This window comes from Sceloporus undulatus, chromosome 5 (genome assembly GCF_019175285.1).
Source record: "Sceloporus undulatus isolate JIND9_A2432 ecotype Alabama chromosome 5, SceUnd_v1.1, whole genome shotgun sequence".
NCBI classification, from domain to species: domain Eukaryota; kingdom Metazoa; phylum Chordata; class Lepidosauria; order Squamata; family Phrynosomatidae; genus Sceloporus; species Sceloporus undulatus.
In genome coordinates, this window is record NC_056526.1 from 34,139,334 (window position 1) to 34,146,327 (window position 6,994).

At 39.3% G+C, this 6,994-nt stretch overlaps 1 long non-coding RNA gene across 1 annotated transcript in view; it reads right to left on the reverse strand.

The window, feature by feature from the left end:
- LOC121931870 overlaps positions 1-6,994 on the reverse strand; it is a 147,497-nt gene that overhangs the window by 69,453 nt on the left and 71,050 nt on the right. The gene's annotated exons all lie outside the window — the stretch shown is intronic.

The following is a 6,994-nucleotide window of genomic DNA, read 5'->3' on the forward strand; positions in this document are numbered from 1 at the left end:
GCTTACCACTGCTGTCAGAGGGGGGGAGACTAGTTGGAACTTGTGTCAGGGAATGCTAACTGGAACAGGAAGGTCTTTAAATCCTTCCTGAACTGGGCCGAGTGGCTGAGCGGAGCTCTATGGGCAGCGTGTTCCAGAGGGTCGGGGCCGAGATGGTAAACGTCCTCCTCGATGTGGAGGCTAATCTTGCCCCTGGGACCCTCAATAGTTGCTGCCCAGATGTTCTGAGGGTGCGGGATGGATTGTATGGGGAGAGACGGTCCTCTAGGTATCCTGGGCCCAAGCCATATAGGGCTTTATATGAATGACACTATACTACTAGGAGAAAACATTATAGACTTAGAACAATTACTAAGGAAGGTCAAAGAAGAAAGTACAAAGACAGGCATGCTACTGAACATAAAATAATTTAAAAATGACCACAGAGGATATACATACATTTAACCTAGACAATGAAGAAACTGAAATAAAAATTTCCCATTAAATAGTTAAAGATAGTTAAAGTTAAATAGTTAAATAGTTTAACAATAGTTAAGGATTGGATAAAACACTGATCAGAATGGAAACTACAATCAAGAAATAAGAAGGCAACTAGGAATGAGAAGCTCAGCTATAAAAGACCTAGATAACGTCCTAAAGAGGAAAGATATACAACTGAGCACTGAAGTCCAACCCATTGTATTCCCCATCACCATGTATGGATGTGAGAGCCTGACAGTGAAGAAAGTGGGTAAGAAGAAAATCAACTCATTTGTGATGTGGTGCTGGAGGAGAGTGCTGAGAATAGTGTGGACAGCCACAAACAAATTTGTCCTTGAAAAGATCAAGCCTGAACTCGCCCTGGAAGCCAAGATGAGCAAATTGAGGCTATTGTACTTTGGCCACATCATGAGAGGGCAGGACTCATTAGAAAAGACAATAATGTCGAGAAATGTAGAATGTCATAGGAAGAGAGGAAGACCACATACCAGATGGATAAACTCAATTAGGGAGCTCATGGGCTTGAATATACAGGACCCAAGCAGAGCAGTGGAGGACAAGGGAGCTTGGAGATGTCTCCTACATCTCGCAGCCATGAATCAGGATCAACTTGACAGCAGTTAACAATTAAACAACAACCCACTACATTCAGTGGAGCTTTCTAAATATACATGTGTGTTGCCTGCGTGTTATATCCCAAGATAAAAGGTGTTTTAACTCTAGCCAAATGATTGTGAGTGTGCTAGTTACTGATAGGAGAGACATCAGATTGGAAGAGGTAAAAATTTGATCCTCTGTCAAGATCTGTAGTCAAACATCCCTTCAAAAGTTGAATTCCCTCCACCTGAGAATATGGGAAACACATTATTGCAGACCACGGATATGCTAAAGCAGGGCAGGCAACATGTAGACCATGACCCACCCAGACTCCCGAGATAGCCTTTAAAAAAAAACACAGGATGAATTGCCTCTCCTGGAAGCACACTAGCTGAGGTATTTCAGTTTAAGTAATTAGCAGAACTCACCTATACTGTTAAGTTTTCAAAATTATTTGTAATTTTTTTAAAGGCAGAAGTACCCGAACTTTCTGGTACTTCCAACCCCTCTCCCTGCCATAGATATAGCCATGTTAGTCAGTAGAATCAGTGTGTAGAGAGATGTTGTAGCACCCTTGAGACTAACCGAAAGAAAGAAATTGGCAGTGTGAGCATTTGTAGGCTTAAGCCCTGGTACAGACTGCCGCTTTGCAGTGGCCTGAGGACAAAATTAGGGCTCACGAGAGTGGAGCTTTCGCATGCTCCATGCTCTTCCGGCTCCATTTGGGCACATGCACGTTCAGACAACATGCACACTGATGACGTGCCTTGTGTGCCGCATCCACATGATGCGGCGTACAAGAGACATCACTGCACTACTCCAGGTTGCTAATGGCACCTTGCCAGTGGCACAGAAAGGAGCTGCTTTTCACAGCTCCTTCTTGGAGCGGATCATTGCTGCGCCCATGTGGTTCCCATGGCAATGATCCAGGGCAGAAAGGGGCGCTGTCTTGCCGCCCCTTCCTGCCTGCCTGTACAGGGCCTTAAATCTACTTCCTCAGATGCATTTGGTGGAGTGGAAAGCCAGGGGCAGACCTAATATGCCATTGGTGTGTCAGAATGACAATTCAAATTCAAAATCCTTTATGTATGGAAATGAAGTGGCAACTGCAATTTTAACGATGATTGTTTGTAAACAAAGGCATTGGAAACCTGCCTTTGTGTATGGAAATGAAATGGCAAATCCAGTTTGGCATTGTAAACTAGCCTGTAGGTGAAGAAAACAGATGAGTGTAGGATGCCCCCATGAGCATGGGGTTAGTTGGTGTTGAAATGTGTATAATGTGCCAGGAAGGCAAACTACACACATGGTTGTCTTGGCAAGATTTGTTCAGAGGGGGGTTATTTTTGCCTTCCTCTGAGGCTCAGAGAGTATGACTAGCCCAAGGTCACCTAGTAGGTTTCTGTGGTCTCCAGAATCCTACTCAAATGCTCAAATCACTATACAACATTGGCTCTTTAGCTATCTAAAAAAAGAAACTTGTTAAAGGTACAGTCAGCCCTCCATATCCATGGATTATGCATTAATGAATTCAGTCATCCATGGGCTGAAAATATTCCCCCCAAAATTTCAAAAAGCAAACCTTGATTTTGTCATTTTATGTAAGGGATACCATTTTACTACCTCAATGTATATAATGGGACTTAAGCATCCATGGATTTTGATATCCGTGTGGGGGTCCTGGAACCAACCCCCAATGGATACAAATACATTATCTGTGCCTCATTACTTCCATGTTCTGTTTTTAAGCCCTTCTATGGATTTTCTGTATGTGTTTGGGTTAGCTATAGTCTTGGTTAGTATCATCCTCCCATATTTTCTTCCCCTCCCCTCCCCATAAACCTCACAGTTGCTCATGTTCACCAGTAAGAGCAGCTGCTCCTTTTGTATTCCTAGTCATAAAGACAAGATCGCAGTTTGAATGATCAAACAACCTATAATCAAAAAGTGAACAACCAAAGCCATTACAAATTTATCTCTAGATCAAGGAGGAATGGACAAAGGTTTTGTCAAGATTTAGAGGACAGTCCTATGAGGTTATACAAGAGTGAGATCCACTGAGCGTAGGAGGCCTAACTTCAAAATTAACATATACTGTACTGAATTAGGTTGTTAAGGAATTTCCATTCTACACAGCTATTTTCTTTTCTTTCTTTTTTTTTCAAAAAAAATATTTACATTAAAACAATACATTAATGTTGAAAAACAATCACTTTTCTTGATACATCAGATTAGTTGACTTCCTATCGTGTATAATATACCACACAAATTTTCAGAATAAATCTAGTTTTCCCGTTAATTTGCTTGATCCCACTTTATGCAAAACATCTATTTTTACAGAGTAAAATATCTGTTCTATATCATTTCAAACAAACTACTTATGTTATATTTACTTTCCTATTGAATTGAGATCAATGTTTCTCATTCTTTCCTGATTATTTGTAACTTCTATTGTTTACTTAATCATTCTTATAGAAAATTTGAAATCATATTATAACTCTTACATAATTAAATTCTTTCTTAGCTATTTGTCCCCTTATGCCCTTCTAACTGTAAAGTCTTACTTTTTCTTTTACAGATCCATTGCCTTACATTTCTTACATTTTATTCCTTTTCAGGATCTAAATCATTAAGTTTTTCTCAATTCCCCATGTGTCGTCCCAGTATTGCAATATTGGGGACCAATCCTCTGTTATTTTATCATTCAATTTATTATTAATCATACACATTAATCTATCCATTTCTCTTAATTCCTGTAGTTTTAATGCCCATTCTTCAGTAGTTGGCCGTTCCTCCTTTATCCAGTTCTTTGCTACTACTATTCTTGCTGCTCTTACAAGGTATAACCCCCCCCCCCCCCCCAGTATTCTCTTTCATCTTCTTTTTTAAGAAACGATATTATATTCAATAAGTAGAGTTCTGGTGACATTGTGTATTGAATTTTGAATATTCCTTGACTACTGCGGTATATTTTTGTCCAAAAAATTCTTATCTTGTTGCAGGTCCACCGCATATGGAATAATGAATCTTTATTACAGCGCCAACATTTCTTCTCTGTTAATTTATAGATTTTCATAAGATTGGATGGAATAAGATACCATCTTTTTTGTGGGGTTTTCGGGCCATGTGGCCATGTTCCAGAAAAGTTTCTTCCTGACGTTTTGCCAGCATCTGTGGCTGGCATCTTCAGAGAATGCTTTGCCTGGAAAATGTTGGGTGTATATATACTGTGTGAGCCTGGGAATGCAGGAGTGATTTGCGTGTGTATTGTTCTGTGCTGATGGCCTCAGGCTGGCCTCAGGCTGGGAGGCTAATGCAAAAGAGGATTCTATGTTGTCCAGTTCTTTGTGGATGGTGTGTAACAGAGCCTGTTCCATCCTGTTGTAGAAGTGGTTGGCCTGTGGTGATTTGAAGGTCCATTTTGCTGTGAGAAATTGTGGTATGGTGTCTGTGTCTCTGCAGCGTAGCAGGAAAGTTAGTGAGCAGAGTAGATGTGCTTTCCTGGTCCAGAGTTTTTCCAGTCTCCGAGTGTCTTGGAACAATTTCTCCCCTTAGAGATTTCCAATGTAAAGTCGAAGGCTTTCATGGCTGGCATCCATAGTTTTTTGTGGATTTGTGGAAATCAAACTACTACACCTTGCTGGATCTCAAGGCTAAGTACTACCTAGTCAGTATCCTCACCTGTCAGAGGGAAAGTGTCTCTCAGTTCCAAATGCTGAAGAACACAGGTGGGAAGGTTCTATTACATGCTCATATCCTGCTCGACTGGCCATTGTGGAAACAAAACCCTGGTCTAGGTTAGTCTTCTCAGTTGATAGTACACAACATTTTTGATGACCTAATGACAGTATACCCAAAATTTACATTGCAGGTTTTATATCAATGATATTTCAGGCCATAGATATTGGTACCAGTGATCTTTTTACTCTTTTTTTTAAGCCTCTCTTCCCACCCACCCCACACACTCTCTAGATAAATCTTCATTGCTGCTGTTTATGGAAATTTCCAGAACTCTAAGGGTATTAAAGTTCTGCTTTAGCTGAAACACTTAGTCACAATAGTAACAGACTTGCAAGTATGACTGTAATTGAAATCTTGATTTAAATCACCAGCTAGCAACTCTCCATTTAAATCATCACTGTTCATCTGCTCCTCTATTGTTGCTGTGGTTATCTCCTTCTTGGCTTTTTTCTTCAGTATTCACCCTCACAATTTACATGTATAGATTTACAACTAATCAAAGTCCTTTACTAGATAGAATAAATCACTTTCTTACCTACGGAAGACATTCTAACAGTATGCTTATATTTTTAGGTTTGTATTATCTCTACATTTTTAGAATATTGTTAAAAGACAAAGAAGTATTACTGGAAGCATCCAGAAGTATTCAGAAGCTTGTACAAAAACTGCATTGTTCAGTTGATAGTTTTTAACGAAACAGAAAGTTATGTCTTCAAGATAGCAATAAATGATAAATAATAAATGTTCACAAATGAAGATCCAGAGCTAAAGTATACAGTGTACAGCTTGCCATACACCAGCGCACCATACATGGCTTCAAGCGTAACCTGAAGCCACATGGCAATGAATAAAATGGCACACACTATGCTGCACCATGAGCACACACCCCATTGTTTGCAATGGGATGCAAGCATACACAGATTTTCCCTTATGCAGGGGCATCTGAAATCGATCTCCCACATAAGGGAAGGGCCCACTGTATCTTTGACTTCTTTCCTTTTCATTCTTTCCTGCTAGATGAACAGCCCTTTCTCCCTGCAAAAATCACATCCTCGGTACAATATATTATAAATTAAGACATACGTTGTTCAATCGTCCCAACCCACACATATACATTGTTCAAAAATATAGAAAAACAATCTTTAATTGAAGGTTTTGACACGCAATCTCCTGAAGCGGCAAATGAAGGGTATCAATTTATTAATAAATGACCGGATGATTCTTAAAGGGGTGTGGCTCTCCAAATGCTGCTGGACTACAGTTCTCATCAGCCATTCTGATGAAACTAATTACTTTTTAAATGCAATTTTCCAAGGAATACCCAAAATCTGTAATCTCCCGAGTCATGTGTTCACATAATTGACCATCCTGCTTTCACAGGCTTTCTGCATGCAACTATACAAAAGCTATGCCTCACTCCTTTCCTAATGCTTACCCCATGGACACAAGAAGAGATCAAAATCCTTTCTAGACTACAGCTCCCTGAATCATCCAGTCAACATAGCCAGTGCTGACTGGAGTTACAGCCCAAAAGCAAATATTTCTAGGGTCTGTGAGTGAGATGGAGTGTTCCATTGTCATCAATATGGGAACCAGATGACTTGGTTCTAGAACTAAAGAAAAACTCCCCATGTTACTTTATTCCACATTTGAATCTCATTGATTCAAAAATACTACGTGTTAAGTCATTAAATTAACACAACCGCTGTTACTCAAAAAAACCCAATATTTGTTAGTTGCTGAGTTTTAATTCTAAAGGAACTGAAGTTTTTTAATGAATTAGGGATAAACGAGTTAATATCTAATGAATTATTTTCAAGCCTGACCCATAATAGGCCAGATCAAATGTGCTGCAGAAGCAGAATGCAGAAGGTCCACCTTTAAAAAAAAAGAATAAAAAGAACAAAAGAACCTCAAATGCAATCACTCAGTAAAGACTCATTCAAGATAGCAAAGCAATGGTAAGGGCTGCTATAGTACTGATTTGTTTGTCTGTTTATTTATTTATTTATTTATTTAAAGTATTTCTGTATCACCTACCAGCCCCCAAATGCTCCCCAGGTGATGAACAAATAAAAACCGATGTAAAACATTTTAAAACACATTAAAATGCTCTTTAAAAACTCCAGCCTAAAACAAATTTTAAAAGCAGTACAAATAATTCTGCTAAAATTTA